Genomic DNA, 18,141 nt, shown 5'->3' on the forward strand with positions numbered 1-18,141 from the left:
TTAGAATGAATGAGGATGCCGTATATAGGCAATTTTATGCGAGTGAGAAAAAGTTATATTAGAACCAAGAAAGTGTATGAATTGTTGTTACAACTGTGAATGAACGGCAAAAATGACGATTGGAGTGAACACTGCACAAAAAAAAAAATGTATGTCAAAAGTGAGAAAATATACAAAAAGCTGTGAAGTGCAAAAAAGTGATTAATTGGACAATAAGAATATATCAGGTGTCAAAAAGACACTAAAAAAGTGAAAAAATGAAAAAATGGGGGTGAAGATCCGATGGTGCGAAGAGACATCAGGTGAAGAATCGATCTGCAGAAGAAGAGCAAGGTGCATCGGATCTACAGGAGAAAGGACGGTCAGAATATCCAGCAGTTTCCAACTTAAAGGATGTTCTATAAAGACAAGAAACAAAGAGACAAAATATTAAAATAACTGAATTAAAAACAACAGCAATAGACACCACAAGGGGCGGGCACAGAGAACGGCAGAAAGAACCACTAATGACACAATTTACAAAAAGGCTGAAAACCCAAAATTTTCGTTAAGGCCCTGGGGGGACACTGTCTGTAGTGTCCAGATCCACCTAGATTCAAGTTGGAGCAACCTGCTTTTTAAAGCTCCCCCCCGTAGGTCCAGGTTAACATGGTCAATGCCAATTACCTGAAATCCAGTCGGGTCGGATTCATGGAACTGTCTGAAGTGTCGAGGTATAGGCAGCAGCTTGAGAATGTCCACCGCAGGGGACACAGATGCAGCAGCGAGAATTCCTGTGACGTGTTCACGAATTCTTAATTTCAACTCTCTAGTTGTCATGCCCACATAAAACATCTTGCAGGGACATGTGGCGTTCGGGGGCGCGGCGATCGTAATAAAGATGGCGGCGCCCGCGCGGCGCCGTCTTTTAAATCCCGCCGGCGGCAATGAAAGGGTTAATGGCCTCAGCCCGTGAGCCCTCTTCATACACTCCTTATACCTCTGCGCCGTAGAGCTACGGCGCAGAGCGTTAAGGGGTTAATGATCTTTGGCTCAATTACAGCAAAAACCAATAGTCACTGGAGCAAAACATTTTTTTGTCTGGATCGACTTACATACAAATTCAACTTACGAACAAACCTATGGAACCTATCCTGTACATAACCCGTGACTGCCTTTATATACAGCCTGACAAAGAGACACCCGGAGAGCCTCAAAATGCGTAACTTTTTTAAATAAAGAAGTTGCATCTGATGTTATCGACTCTTTGATGTAGGTACTAACAAGACAGTTTGGCAAAATTCACTCAAGGACTATACTCCAAAACCACCCATCCCTCAAATCCCCTCATACTTGTGATTCTGTGATCTACAGAACCAGATATGTAGGCATTTAAATAAAAAAGCTTTAATTGGATCTTTAGCTGTATCTTACATTCCTATCTATGAATTGTAAGTTCTCTATTTTGAAGTGATACCTAAATTATGGTTCTAGCTACTTTAGAACCCAAGATATAGATGTCTAAATTGATGCCCACTTACCCTGCCTAATCTTCTATGGCAAAAAATGACTCTTCAATGCTCATTTGCATATGGCTTTGGAGAAGATTTTTTTAAATGGGTAAACTGGTGAGATTTTACATAGAAAATGGAATTCTCAAAAGAACATTTCATACCTTACACGGGGAGGCAGCTTATATAGTGGCTTAAAACCTGGCGACAAAGGAGTAATCTAGTTTAGAAGATTATTGGGGTGCTGTGCAGAGTATACAAGAACTAGAAGTTAAGTGGACCAAAATCAGTGATAGATGCTGGAAAGTTGCTTTTTCCTCTGGGCCTGCCACATAGTAAGGCCTATTAGGTTCCCCTTTCAGATGAGGGGTCTAATAGACCACCTGTTTGTGAATAATACACTGCAACATTGCAGTGTATTATGCAAGCAATCAAACATTTACATGTTTTATAGTACCCTAGTAAGACTAAAAAAAATTATAAAACAGTTAATAAAGCTTAGAAAAAAATTTCCAAATTAAAATTAAAAAATTCCTAGCATACCTTATATACTCGAGTATAAGCCTAGTTTTTCAGCACAAAAAAATGTGCTGAAAAACCCAAACTCGGCTTATACTCGAGTCAAAAAAATAAATATTTCTAAACTCACCTTTCCGGCGACCCCTGTATATCTTCTGTGCAATCTGTCCGGCAGCGGCGGCAGGCTATATACACTGGGGCAGGGTCTGGCAGGCTATATACACTGGGGCAGGGTCTGGCAGGCTATATACACCGGGGCAGGGTCTGGCTGGCTATATACACTGGGGCAGGGTCTGGCTGGCTATATACACTGGGGCAGGGGCTGGCTGGCTATATACTGGGGAGGCTATGACCAGTGCATTTCCCACCCTCGGCTTATACTCGAGTCAAAAGGTTTTCCCAGTATTTTGTGGTAAAATTAGGGGCCTCGGCTTATACTCGGGTCGGCTTATACTCGAGTATATACGGTAAGTAATTCAAATGCATTTTTAATCAAGAAAAAAAATCCTACACATATTAGCTATCAATAAAAACCAAATCAACTAGCGTGTCCAGTACATTGGGCAAGATTTGCCATTTTTTTGTGCATCCACCTCTGAAAAGCATTATAAAAAGCGCTCACAAAGTAATACATACAATAAAATACAACTGAAAATAGGTTTCGCAACAAACAAGCCCTGACTTTGCCCCATTGGCAAAAAATTAAAAAGGTTATTGGTTGTTAGAGTAATGTTCAGAACTAATATTTTTATGTGTGTACAGGCGGTCCCCTACTTAAGAACACCCGACTTACAGGCGACCCCTAGTTACATACGGACCTCTGGATGTTGGTAATTTACTGTACTTTAGCCCTGGGCTACAATAAACATCTGTAACAGTTATCACAGGTGTCTGCAATTAAATTTTATTGTTAATCCTGGTTTTGAGGACAACCCAACATTTTTAAAATCCAATTTTCACAAAGACAAAAAAAATATGGCTGAGGTTACAATTATAAAGAATACAGTTCCGACTTACATACAAATTCAACTTAAGAACAAACCTACAGAACCTATCTTGTATATAACCCGGGGACTGCCTGTATATTCATATATGCATGCTTAGGAGACATATACACAAACACAGCTAGGCTTCCATATTGCCTGCTATAATAGTGTGTTATCATCTTTACCCCAGTCAGTTGTTACACAATTGTTACACCCATCTTAATAGTTTTTTTTTTCGTACAAAACGTTTTCTTTTCTTTAAATCTATTAAAACACAATAAAATCTATATAAATTTGTCATCCCCCTGTTCATACCGACCCAAGGAATAAACAAAAAGTGTACATTTTAATAAAAAGGGAAAGTTGTAAATACTGAGCCCACAAGACAATGGTGCAAATACATTTTTTTCACCAATTTCACCACATTTGGAATTTTTTAAGGTCAAGTTGTTAAGGGGTTAAAGCCTATATAAGCTAGTCATGACCCATTTCTGTTTTTCGCTACCCACTTTTAAATACGAAGATGTATGAGGGTTTTTTTCTGTGTGACAAATTGTAATTCCTAGTGGCGGTATTTTCTAATTCATGGCATGCACTGGGAAGCTGGAAATTCCAAATGCAGTGAAATTAAAAAAAAAGAACACATTTGTGCCACTTTCTTGTGGGCTTAGTTTTACAGTTTTCATTGTGCGCTCCAAGGGATATCTTTACTTTATTCTTTGGCTCAGTATGATCCCAAGAATACCAAATTACTATAGGTTTTATTAGGTTTTAATACACTTTAAAATTGCATACCTTTTGTATCAAAATATTTCTTAGTTTCGGACCTGTGTTGGGTGTTATTTTTTTGTGGGAAGAGCTGATGTTTTTATTTTTGTGACTGTACAACCTTTTAATCACTTTTACGGTAATTGAAATTTATATGTAATGTGAAATAGTGAAAAAGTGGTGATTTGGATTTTTTTGGCACTATTTTCCGCTACGGGCTTCACTGTCACAAATAACCATTTTTACATTTCGTTAGATTTGGCATTTTAGGACTCGTTTAAACCTAGCATGTTTTTTTTTCATTTATTTTTATTCAAGTTCTAGGGAAAGGGGGTTTATTTGAACTTTTGAGTTTTTTTTTATTTTTTTCCACTATGTTTCTTAACCTTCAAGGGTACTTGAACTCTAGGGTGCCTTATCACATATCCAATTTACAGCAGTACTAAAGTAAATTGTACAGTAAATTCACTGGATCTGTAAAAGAGCCGCCTGCCAATGGAAGTCTCCTTTACAGATCCTGCTATGTCAGAACATTAGGTTAGGGCAGTGATGGTGAACCTTTTAGAGACCGAGTGCCCAAACAACCACCAAACGCACTTATTTAAATGCAAAGTGCCAACATGGCAATTTAAGCAGTAACATGTTGCTACCGGTTTTGCCACAGCTTTTAATTGTATTGGCATCCTGTGGACACCAATACAGTTGAAAGAAAGAGGAGAAATTCAGATTAACATTGTAGCTTCCTTCCAGGGTCCCCTTAACAGGAATAATAATAATGCAGCCTTATTTGCACCACCTTGCTCCTCCTGTAGTCCCAAGAAGCTCAGGATGTGTAGTTTTAAAATAGTGCTGATGACAACACATCCTGGGTGGCCAGGGACTGCAGGAAGAGGTTTTGAGTTCTGTCTGGAAACTCTGTGCTGGGGTGATGGACTGGGTGCCCACGGAGAGTGCACCGAGTGCCATCTCTGGCACCCGTGCCTTAGGTTCACCACCACTGGGTTAGGGACTTGGCTGTCATAGCAACAAACTGCCAACTGTCATTGGAGGGCGCAAGCAGGATTAAAGTTGGCGGTACTTAAAGGGGTATACAGGGAATAGCAACATCTGATACAAAAACCCACAATGCTATAAATAAATATAAAAAAACTCAATGTCATTAGTCACAAAATAGAGCTCAAATAATTTGATTTTATGATTCACAAAATTTTATGGCCTCTGTAAAATAGGTAAAGTTATCACCAAGACGGCCACTGCTGGAAACTACAAGTTCCATGATCCTTTCGTTCTCCCTCTTATGCTCTGCTCCCAGTGATGATGTAACAGCCATGATGTGTACTTGGCATCACTGCACATTACCTCACTGAGATGACGGTTAGCAGCCGATCAGGCCACTCCATAAATCATTAACAGAAATGTAAAGAAATTTTAAAAGTTAAAGAAAAAATATATATATTCAGGCGGTCCCCTACTTAAGAATACCTGACTTACAGACGACCCCTAGTTACAATCGGACCTCTGGTAATTGGTAATTTACTGAACTTTCGCCTTAGGCTACAATAGCTTTAACAGTTATCAAAGGTGTCTGCAATTAAGCTTTACTGTTAGTCCTGGTTCTGATGACAACTAGAGATGAGCGAGCACTAAAATGCTCGGGTACTCGTTATTCGAGACGAACTTTTCCCGATGCTCGAGTGCTCGTTTCGAGTAACGAGCCCCATTGAAGTCAATGGGAGACTCGAGCATTTTTCAAGGGGACCAAGGCTCTGCACAGGGAAGCTTGGCCAAACACCTGGGAACCTCAGAAAAGGATGGAAACACCACGGAAATGGACAGGAAACAGCAGGGGCACCATGCATGGATGCCTCTGAGGCTGCTTAAATGCACCATTATGCCAAAATTATGGGCAACAGCATGGCCATGACAGAGTGACAGAATGAAGCTAGATAGCATCTAAAACATCCAATAATTGACCCTGACACTATAGGGGACGGCATGCAGAGGCAGCGGCAGCAGCGGAAGGCTAGAGAGTGGCATGGCGACATACCCTAAATGGACTCAGGCTTCAAACCAATGGGTAGCAGAGAGGAACCAAAGGAGGTGAGCAAGAAGCGCTCAAATAATATCGGTACATGATAAAAGTTTGCCAGTATATTTTGTGGATTACACAGCAGGGTGGCGACAAAGTTAACATGGAAGCCATGAAAACAATCCAAAATTCTGCCTGACACAGCACGTTTGATAAGGGGACGATGTATGGAGGCAGTGAACTAGTAGTAGATTAAAGGTGCTGCAGTTAAAACTATGTTAGTTGTTTCTTGGCATGGAGCTGGCGCTCCGCTGCCAGGCGAGCTTTCGCCAATCCAAGCCCCTGTCTCTAGGCTACTCCCCAAACAGCACTTCTAAGAACCTTTCGGATAAGATCAAGTGTAGTAGCGTTCTTATAAGTTTGGGATATGGCGGGTGAGGGGAATGTAAACATCTGCGCAAGAAGCGCTGAAATAATATCCGTAAATGAAAAAAGTTTTCCAGTATATTTTGTGGCTTACACAGCAGGGTGGCGACAAAGTTAACAAGTTTGATGTGGAATGCCCTGCAATAGCTCTAGGGCGGTGTGCCTTTTATCACCTAGGCTCAGCAGTTTGAGCACCGCCTGCTGTCGCTTAGCGACGGCACTGCTGCTGTGCCTAGAGCTACCAACTGATGGCGCCATGCCCACGGATGGTAATTCGGAGGAGGAGGAGGTGGAGGAGGGGTGGGAGGATTTGGAGGTATAGTAGGCCTTTGAGACCTGGACCGAGGTAGGCCCCGCAATCCTCTGCGTCGGCAGTATATGACCAGCCCCAGGGTCAGACTCGGTCCCAGCCTGCACCAAGTTAAGTGTAGTAGCGTTCTTATAAGTTTGGGATATGGCGGGTGAGGGGGATGTAAACAGATGCGCAAGAAGCGCTGAAATAATATCCGTAAATGGTAAAAGTTTGCCAGTATATTTTGTGGATTACACAGCAGGGTGGCGACAAAGTTAACAAGTTTGTTGTGGAAGCCATGAAAACAACCCAAAATTCTGCCTGACACAGCACGTTTGATAAGGCGGGCATGTATGGAGGCAGTGAACTAGTAGTAGATTAAAGGTGCTGCAGTTAAAACTATGTTAGTTGGTTCTTGGCATGGAGCTGCCGCTCCGCTGCCAGGCGAGCTTTCGCCAATCCAAGCCCCTGTCTCTAGGCTACTCCCCAAACAGCACTTCTAAGAACCTTTTGTATAAGATCAAGTGTAGTAGCGTTCTTATAAGTTTAGGATATGGCGGGTGAGGGGAATGTAAACAGATGCGCAAGAAGCGCTGAAATAATATCCGTAAATGGTAAAAGTTTGCCAGTATATTTTGTGGATTACACAGCAGGGTGGCGACAAAGTTAACAAGTTTGTTGTGGAAGCCATGAAAACAACCCAAAATTCTGCCTGACACAGCACGTTTGATAAGGCGGGCATGTATGGAGGCAGTGAACTAGTAGTAGATTAAAGGTGCTGCAGTTAAAACTATGTTAGTTGGTTCTTGGCATGGAGCTGCCGCTCCGCTGCCAGGCGAGCTTTCGCCAATCCAAGCCCCTGTCTCTAGGCTACTCCCCAAACAGCACTTCTAAGAACCTTTTGTATAAGATCAAGTGTAGTAGCGTTCTTATAAGTTTAGGATATGGCGGGTGAGGGGAATGTAAACAGATGCGCAAGAAGCGCTGAAATAATATCCGTAAATGGTAAAAGTTTGCCAGTATATTTTGTGGATTACACAGCAGGGTGGCGACAAAGTTAACAAGTTTGTTGTGGAAGCCATGAAAACAACCCAAAATTCTGCCTGACACAGCACGTTTGATAAGGCGGGCATGTATGGAGGCAGTGAACTAGTAGTAGATTAAAGGTGCTGCAGTTAAAACTATGTTAGTTGGTTCCTGGCATGGAGCTGCAGCTCCGCTGCCAGGCGAGCTTTCGCCAATCCAAGCCCCTGTCTCTAGGCTACTCCCCAAACAGCACTTCTAAGAACCTTTTGTATAAGATCAAGTGTAGTAGCGTTCTTATAAGTTTGGGATATGGCGGGTGAGGGGAATGTAAACAGATGCGCAAGAAGCGCTGAAATAATATCCGTAAATGGTAAAAGTTTGCCAGTGTATTTTGTGGATAACACAGCAGGGTGGCGACAAAGTTAACAACTTTGATGTGGAATCCATGAAAACAACCCAAATTTCGGCCTGACAAACCTCGTTTGATAAAGGGACGATGTATGGAGGCAGCTATATGGACGACTTTTGGAGGTAGCAATGGAGACAACGTGTGGAGGCTGCTATGGAGACAATTCAATTTGGATAGTGCCTGTATGTGGCAGTCCAAAAAATTTTTCAAACCAGAGGAGCAGGTAGGTGGCCCTCCAGAAAAATGGAATAGATTGAGTGCCTGTATGTGGCAGTCCAAAAAAGTTTTTAAACCAGAGGAGCAGGTAGGTGGCCCTCCAGAAAAATGGAATAGATTGAGTGCCTGTATGTGGCAGTCCAAAAAAGTTTTTAAACCAGAGGAGCAGGTAGGTGGCCCTCCAGAAAAATGGAATAGATTGAGTGCCTGTATGTGGCAGTCCAAAAAAGTTTTTAAACCAGAGGAGCAGGTAGGTGGCCCTCCAGAAAAATGGAATAGATTGAGTGCCTGTATGTGGCAGTCCAAAAAAGTTTTTAAACCAGAGGAGCAGGTAGGTGGCCCTCCAGAAAAATTGAATAGATTGAGTGCCTGTATGTGGCAGTCCAAAAAAGTTTTTAAACCAGAGGAGCAGGTAGGTGGCCCTCCAGAAAAATGGAATAGATTGAGTGCCTGTATGTGGCAGTCCAAAAAAGTTTTTAAACCAGAGGAGCAGGTAGGTGGCCCTCCAGAAAAATGGAATAGATTGAGTGCCTGTATGTGGCAGTCCAAAAAAGTTTTTAAACCAGAGGAGCAGGTAGGTGGCCCTCCAGAAAAATTTAATAGATTGAGTGCCTGTATGTGGCAGTCCAAAAAAGTTTTTAAACCAGAGGAGCAGGTAGGTGGCCCTCCAGAAAAATGGAATAGATTGAGTGCCTGTATGTGGCAGTCCAAAAAAGTTTTTAAACCAGAGGAGCAGGTAGGTGGCCCTCCAGAAAAATTGAATAGATTGAGTGCCTGTATGTGGCAGTCCAAAAAAGTTTTCAAACCAGAGGAGCAGGTAGGTGGCCCTCCAGAAAAATGGAATAGATTGAGTGCCTGTATGTGGCAGTCCAAAAAATTTTTCAAACCAGAGGAGCAGGTAGGTGGAGCTCCAGAAAAATTGAATAGATTGAGTGCCTGTATGTGGCACTCCCAAAAATTGTTTAAAACAGAGGACCGGGTCGGTGGCCCTCCAGAAAAATTAAATGCATAAAGTACTATAGGTAGAGCCAGTGGGCCCTGTCAAAAAATAGCCAGTTTCCTCTGCTTTACTGTACAAAGAGCAGGAGAAGGAGGAAAATGAGGAGGAGGAGGAGGAGGAGTGGATAAATTATTCAGGTTGAGCTTCCTTCACCTGCTGGAGATTGGAAATTAGGAGAAATCCATGCTTTATTCATCTTGATAAGCGTCAGCCTGTCAGCGCTGTCAGTCGATGATGCCACCAGCTGCACTGAAAACCCGCTCGGACAAGACGCTAGCGGCAGGGCAGGCAAGAACCTCCAAGGCGTACAGCGCCAGTTCGTGCCACATGTCCAGCTTTGAAACCCAGTAGTTGTAGGGAGCTGTGTGACCATTTAGGACGATGGTATGGTCAGCTACGTACTCCCTCACCATCTTTCTGTAAAGATCAGCCCTACTCTGCCGAGACTGGGGACAGGTGACAGTGTCTTGCTGGGGTGACATAAAGCTGGCAAAAGCCTTGTAAAGCGTACCCTTGCCAGTGCTGGACAAACTGCCTGCTCGCCTACTCTCCCTCGCTACTTGTCCCGCAGAACTACGCACTCTGCCGCTAGCGCTGTCAGAAGGGAAATACTGTTTCAGCTTGTGCACCAGGGCCTGCTGGTATTCATGCATTCTCACACTCCTTTCCTCTCCAGGGATGAGAGTGGAAAGATTTTGCTTGTACCGTGGGTCCAGGAGAGTGAACACCCAGTAATCGGTGCTGGAATAAATTCTTTGAACGCGAGGGTCACGGGATAGGCAGCCTAGCATGAAATCTGCCATATGCGCCAGAGTACCAACGCGTAAGAATTCGCTCCCCTCACTGGCCTGACTGTCCATTTCCTCCTCCTCCAACTCCTCCAATTCCTCTTCTTCTGCCCATACACGCTCAACAGTGAAGGACTCAACAATGGTCCCCTCTTGTGTCTCGCCAACATTCTCCTCCTCTTCCTCCTCATCCTCCTCCACCTCCACCTCCTCCGATATGCGCTGAGAAACAGACCTAAGGGTGCTTTGGCTATCAACAAGGGAATCTTCTTCCCCCGTCTCTTGTGAGGAGCGCAAAGCTTCCGACTTCATGCTGACCAGAGAGTTTTTCAACAGGCCAAGCAGCGGGATGGTGAGGCTGATGATGGCGGCATCGCCACTGACCATCTGTGTTGACTCCTCAAAGTTACTCAGCACCTGACAGATATCAGACATCCACGTCCACTCCTCATTGTAGACTTGAGGAAGCTGACTGACCTGACTACCAGTTCTGGTGGAAGTTGACATCTGGCAGTCTACAATCGCTCAGCGCTGCTGGTAAACTCTGGATAACATGGTCAGTGTTGAATTCCACCTCGTGGGCACGTCGCACAACAGTCGGTGAGCGGGCAGTTGGAGGCGGCGCTGCGCTGCCCTGAGAGTGGCAGCATCTGTGCTGGACTTCCTGAAATGCGCACAGATGCGGCGCACCTTCGTGAGCAAATCAGACAGATTGGGGTATGTCTTGGGGAAACGCTGAACTATCAGATTTAACACATGGGCCAGGCATGGCACATGTGTCAGTCTGCCGAGTTGCAGAGCCGCCACCAGGTTACGGCCGTTGTCACACACAACCATGCCTGGCTTCAGGTTCAGCGGTGCCAGCCACAGATCAGTCTGCGCCGTGATGCCCTGTAATAGTTCTTGGGCGGTGTGCCTTTTATCGCCTAGGCTCAGCAGTTTGAGCACCGCCTGCTGTCGCTTAGCGACGGCACTACTGCTGTGCCTAGAGCTACCGACTGATGGCGCCATGCCCACGGATGGTCGTTCGGAGGAGGAGGTGGAGGAGGGGTGGGAGGAGGAGGAGGAGGCATAGTAGGCCTCAAACACCTGGACCGAGGTAGGCCCCGCAATCCTCGGCGTCGGCAGTATATGACCAGCCGCAGGGTCACACTCGGTCCCAGCCTCCACCAAGTTAACCCAATGTGCCGTCAGAGATATATAGTGGCCCTGCCCGGCAGCACTCGTCCGCGTGTCCGTGGTCAGGTGGACCTTGTCAGAAACGGCGTTGGTCAGGGCACGGATTATGTTGTCTGACACGTGCTGGTGCAGGGCTGGGACGGCACATCGGGAAAAGTAGTGGCGGCTGGGGACCGAATACCGAGGGGCGGCCGCCGCCATGAGGCTGCGAAAGGCCTCGGTCTCTACTAGCCTATAGGGCAGCATCTCCAGGCTTAGCAATCTGGAGATGTGCACATTAAGGGCTTGGGCGTGCGGGTGGGTTGCACTATATTTGCGTTTCCGCTCCAGCGTCTAGGGTATGGAGAGCTGAACGCTGGTGGATGCTGTGGAGGATCGTGGAGGCGACGATGGGGTTTTTGTGGCAGGGTCCTGGGCAGGGGGCTGACTATCAGCTGACACAGGGGAAGGAGCAGTGGTGTGCACGGCCGGAGGTGAACGCGCTTGTTGCCACTGAGTGGGGTGTTTAGCATTCATATGCCTGCGCATACTGGTGGTAGTTAAGCTAGTAGTGGTGGAACCCCTGCTGATCCTGGTTTGGCAAATGTGGCACACCACAGTCCGTCGGTCATCCGGTGTTTCCTTAAAGAAGCTCCAGACTTCTGAAAATCTAGCCCTCGCCGCAGGAGCCCTTGCCACGGGAGCTTCACTAGTTGACACATTTGGCGCTGATGCACCAGCTCTGGCCCTGCCTCTCCGTCTGGCCCCACCACTGCCTCTTCCAACCTGTTCTGGTCGAGGACTCTCCTCCGTCTCAGAAGCACTGTGTTCACCCGGCCTCTCAACCCAGCTTGGGTCTGTCACCTCATCATCCTCCGATCCCTCAGTCTGCTCCCCCCTCGGACTTCCTGCCCTGACAACAACTTCCCCACTGTCTGACAACCGTGTCTCCTCATCGTCGGACACCTCTTTACACACTTCTTCCAGTACGTCAACAAGGTCATCATCACCCACAGACTGCGACTGGTGGAAAACCTGGGCATCGGAAAATTGCTCATCAGCAACCGGACAAGTGGTTTGTGACTGTGGGAATGGTCCAGAAAACAGTTCCTTAGAGTATGCCAGTTCAAATGGCAAATTTTGCTGGGAGGGGGCAGACTGGGGGGGAGGAGGCTGAGGTGCAGGAGCTGGAGGAGTGCCGATTTCGGTGACATGGGTGGACTGCGTGGAAGACTGACTGGTGGACAAATTGCTCGAAGCATTGTCGGCAATCCACGACATCACCTGTTCGCACTGTTCTGGCCTCAACAGTGCTCTACCACGATTCCCAGTAACTTCAGACATGAACCTAGGGAGTGTAGCTCTGCGGCGTTCCCCTGCTCCCTCATAAGCAGGTGGTGTCTCACCCCGCCCAGGACCACGGCCTCTGACCCCTGCAGTAGTTGGACGCCCACGTCCCCGCCCTCGTCCTCTACCCCTAGCCCTCGGGTTAAACATTTTGAAAATGAGAGTTATAACTTGAATTTTTTTTTTAACTTTTTTTTTTTGTTTTTTTTTGTGTTTTTTAATTTTTAAAACCAAACGATGCTATCCTATTGCTATGGCTATTTTATAGCCAAGTATGAAAGCACACTGCTATGCCAGATGAGATGACGCTGAGTTATGAAAAAAATAAACGTAAAATAAAAAAGGAAATGGCAGACTGTGCCTAATTGAAATACAACCCCGGGCCCTAATAAATTTTCCCACTTCGGTCTTTGCGATGGATATGTGCGTCACTAAGCGCAAAACACAGTGGTCGCAAGTCTGACTCCAAATTGCTCACAATTTGCTAGTAGATGCACTGCAACAACTACAGCCACCAGCAGATCAACCAGAAATCAAATATATATAACGCTACTGTAGGCGTAATTAAGCCGTTTGTATTCTCCTATGGCTATTTTCTAGCCAAGTATTACAGCACACTACTATGCCAGATGAGATGACGCTGAGTTATGAAAAAAATAAACGTAAAATAAAAAAGGAAATGGCAGACTGTGCCTAATTGAAATCCAACCCCGGGCCCTAATAAATTTTCCCACTTCGGTCTTTGCGATGGATATGTGCGTCACTAAAACACAGTGGTCGCAAGTCTGACTCCAAATTGCTCACAATTTACTAGTAGATGCACTGCAACAACTACAGCCACCAGCAGATCAACCAGAAATCAAATATATATAACGCTACTGTAGGCGTAATTAAGCCGTTTGTATTCTCCTATGGCTATTTTCTAGCCAAGTATTACAGCACACTACTATGCCAGATGAGATGACGCTGAGTTATGAAAAAAATAAACGTAAAATAAAAAAGGAAATGGCAGACTGTGCCTAATTGAAATACAACCCCGGGCCCTAATAAATTTTCCCACTTCGGTCTTTGCGATGGATATGTGCGTCACTAAAACACAGTGGTCGCAAGTCTGACTCCAAATTGCTCACAATTTACTAGTAGATGCACTGCAACAACTACAGCCACCAGCAGATCAACCAGAAATCAAATATATATAACGCTACTGTAGGCGTAATTAAGCCGTTTGTATTCTCCTATGGCTATTTTCTAGCCAAGTATTACAGCACACTACTATGCCAGATGAGATGACGCTGAGTTATGAAAAAAATAAACGTAAAATAAAAAAGGAAATGGCAGACTGTGCCTAATTGAAATACAACCCCGGGCCCTAACAAATTTTCCCACTTCGGTCTTTGCGATGGATATGTGCGTCACTAAAACACAGTGGTCGCAAGTCTGACTCCAAATTGCTCACAATATACTAGTAGATGCACTGCAACAACTACAGCCACCAGCAGATCAACCAGAAAACAAATATATATAACGCTACTGTAGGCGTAATTAAGCCGTTTGTATTCTCCTATGGCTATTTTCTAGCCAAGTATTACAGCACACTACTATGCAAGATGAGATGACACTGAGTTATTAAAACAATAAACGTAAAATAAAAAGAAACTGGCAGACTGTGCCTAATTCTACTCAAACCCCTAATAAATTTTCCCACTTTGGTGTTTGAGGTGGATATGTGTGTCACTAAGAGCTAAACACAACGGTAGCAAGTCCCCCTGCTAATTCCTCACAATATGGTACTAGCTGCAAATAAAAAAAAAAAAAAATTATAACGTTATTGTAGCCCTAAGAAGGGCTGTTGGGTTCTTTTAGAATCACTCCTGCCTAACAGTAAGCTAATAGAACACCCTAACGCTTTCCCTGACCAGCAGCAGCTCTCTCCCTAGCGGCATCCAGACAGAGAATGATCCGAGCAGCGCGGGCAGCGGCTAGTCTATCCCAGGGTCACCTGATCTGGCCAGCCAACCACTGCTATCTACGTGTAAGGGTACCACGTCATGCTGGGTGGAGTGCAGAGTCTCCTGGCTTGTGATTGGCTCTGTTTCTGGCCGCCAAAAAGCAAAACGGCGGGAGCTGCCATTTTCTCGAGCGGGCGAAATACTCGTCCGAGCAACGAGCAGTTACGAGTACACTAATGCTCGATCGAGCATCAAGCTCGGACGAGTATGTTCGCTCATCTCTAATGACAACCCAACATTTTTTAAATCCAATTGTCAAAGAGCCCAAAAAAAATTTGGCTGGGGTTACAATTATAATATATATGGTTCCGACTTACATACAAATTCGACTTAAAAACAAACCTACAGACACTATCTTGTACGTAACCCGGGGACTGCCTGTATATCATTATTTTCTGATCCTTCATAAATAGCCAATAAACAGACCCAACAATACACCTAATAATGGAAGGCTCTAACTTCTACCATGTAGGAGTCACACATGAAACCATTTGCATTTCAATGATGTCCTAATCCTAGTCTTATGTAGCCAACTAGGCGTGAAGTAAACCCAATGTAGAATGAGGAATTACCCTATTACCCTATGAGAGAGATTAGGGAATATTTATTAACACCTGTACATATCCCCCTTGCCATCATGGATTAGTCCAATATTACATCTTTTCCTTTTAGCCCTGCTCTTTAATGTGCTCTCCTTATTAATTAACCTGCTTAATTTGGATTCTAATAGAGAGATTAACTTTCCCCTCCCAGCCAGACAGCAGTTTCACAAACTCATTATTAGACATAGTGAGGCAATGTGAATGCGTAATATATTGTACCATCGACCTAGTAACTTGCATGATTCAAATAGTGAGATGTTTGGAAACCCCATTCTTTCTTGAATGGTTCTCAAAACTTACCATCCTCAAAGAACTGATAAGTACCCCATATTGAAAACAACTTTGCAATCCAAGAAAGGACAACTTAAAAAGACAGTAACTGGTAACAGGCGGAAATACACCAAAATGATGCAGGAGGCAGGTGAGTCAGACAAGAAAGTTATTTTTTATCTAGCCTATATTAAAGGAGCTCTACTACTAAAAAACATATTTCATATTCCCAGGATAGGGGATCTGATTCTTGGGAATCTCTGTGAACCCAAAAATGAGGACCTGCAAATGACTCAAAGAATGTGTGACATCCATGACAGCCTCTTCCTGCGGTTTAGGATGTGTTAAATTTTGATAGATTTAGTCTTGAAAAGAGACAAGTAAGAGGGGAGATGATAAATTTGTATAAATATATCAATGGTCCATAGAAAAAATATGGTGGAAAGTTGTTCCAGATTAAATCAAATCAAAAGATGAGGGGGCACTGTCTCCATCTGGAGGAAACAAGGTTTAATCACAAGAGGCGAAAGGGCTTCTTTACTGTGAGAACTTTAAATCTGGGGCATAGCTGAGCTCAGGAGTTGGTCACAGTAGGGACAGCAGAGATAAGGGCCTATATGCCTATTTACATCAAAATAACATTGATGGTTATGTTATAGTATTAAATCCCTTCTTCATCCAATCCCTTCTGTTCCTTGGTTGAACTTGATGGACATGTGTATTTTTTCAAACATATTGAACATGTAACTATGTTAATTAGGGTATATGCTTTATGTGTGCAGGATGTACTGAGACTAATTGCACCACACAGACCTTTGGACAGGTCTCTGGCCACCTATATACAGTAGATCTTGGTCATACATAGTTTTCTGATGTTTATATTTCCTGGCTAGCTCCATATTATCTTCTCTTGCTGGTCTTCTGTATTTCTGGTTTTCCAATCTTGGTTTCCGTTTTTTGACTATCCCTTTGTATTCCAATTTTGTGCTTCTGACCTCTCTTTTTTGCTTTTGTGTTATTCTTTTGTAAGTCTTGTTTCGAATCTTTACTTTGGCATAGGGGGGGAACGTCCACTAGTTACTAGCCTGTGGTTAGGGAGGACCCATTAAGGAGACAGGTTTGTGGGGCTCAGTTCAGTGCTGACTGTCATGTTTGTCCTCCCTGGATCCAGTTCCTTCAATACACAATGGAATTGAGAGATCTCCATAGAAGTGAGTGTGACATGCACATTGATAATACTAATAATCAATTATTTAGCTCACAGATATATATACAAACAAAATAAGACAGAGAAATAACAATCAAATGAAACATTAGGAATGAGAGTGGCCAATCTTTAAGAATTACACTCTATTCTGTGTAGGGCACTATAAGGGATGTGATGTGATCTTGCCCTAGTGCCTATGAAATAGTTGACAAAGGTGAACTGAATAATGAGCTAAAAAATCATGTTATTCCCAAAATATAGGATAGTGGTCAAATATTAGAAGACTTTAAAGGGAATCCATCCAAATTTTTAGCATAATAAACTGGGCACTGCGAGATAAAAGCCCTGTACATCTGTAGTACCATAACTTTGTGTCCATAGTAAGGAGCAGCAGGACTGTGTAAAGTAAACTTTTAATCCATGTTTGCAGCTTTTGTCTGAAGAGCTTTCTCCTCTTTGCAATGAATTGTACCACAGCCCCTCCCCTCTCCTCCTGACAACCAAACTCTTGATACAGCTCCTACTCCTAGCAGATGGGAGGGGGAGGAGCAAGGTGCAGAGAGGGTCAAGCTACAATAAACAGCTGTAACAGTTATCAATGGTGTCTGCAATTAAGTTTTATTGTTAATCCCGGTTCTTATGACAACCCAAAAATTTTTTAATTCAAAAATATTTTGGCTGGGGCTACAATTATAAAATATACAGTTCTTACTTACATACAAATTCAACTTAAGAACAAACCTACAGAGCCGATCTTGTATGTAACTGCCTGTAGATTGCAATTTTCCATTGTAACCACAAAAATTTTCCATTAATCATGACAACTTTTACTACTTTGGAGTAAAGTTATAGTTTTGATTCATATTTAATCATTTCATTACATGCCATGTGTCACATAACATATTGTCAAGTATAAAGTGTCACATTTGCCAACTGGCTTTTTCTTTTTTTTTTTAATGTATAAATTGTAAAAAAAAAAAAAAAATTTAAAAAGCGAAGCAATTTGCAATTGGAGACTGTCGTTGGTATGGCTCGCACTTAGTCAATGAAGACATCTGTGTCTCTGTCTCTCTGGGTCACTTGAATTGATCCTGGCAAATGATGTTATCTAGCTATAGCTTCCTACAACTTACACACCTCTGCATTTGCAAAATCCTCCGTATTTGACAGTGACCCATATGTCATTTGGCATAGATTTCTGTAATGAATTTCCCACTACATTTCAGTTTCAGAGAAAACACATTTGGAACTAGGGCAAAGTGACAATGACAATTTGGAGACTGCTGTCATTGTAGACAGCGTAACATAAGCGGCGGTAATATAAGAGGAGAGCAAATGGACCATATCCTGGATAATGTATAGTAGGGAAATTACAAGGCACTCAGGACACGTCTGGTATTAATTATCCAGGACTGACAGGGGAAGCTGGGGAAATAATTTGGACAAATTTGCAGAATTTAGCTTTTTGCATGTATAGGTTCCTGACTTTGCAATCTATAAGAGACAAGGCATCTTATCTGTGATCGGTGGGACCTAACCATATGCAAAAAGATCTATCTATCTGCAGTTCACTATCCAAGGTAAGAGAAATGGAACAGG

The sequence above is a fragment of the Engystomops pustulosus genome, chromosome 3 (assembly GCF_040894005.1).
Source record: "Engystomops pustulosus chromosome 3, aEngPut4.maternal, whole genome shotgun sequence".
Lineage (NCBI taxonomy): Eukaryota > Metazoa > Chordata > Amphibia > Anura > Leptodactylidae > Engystomops > Engystomops pustulosus.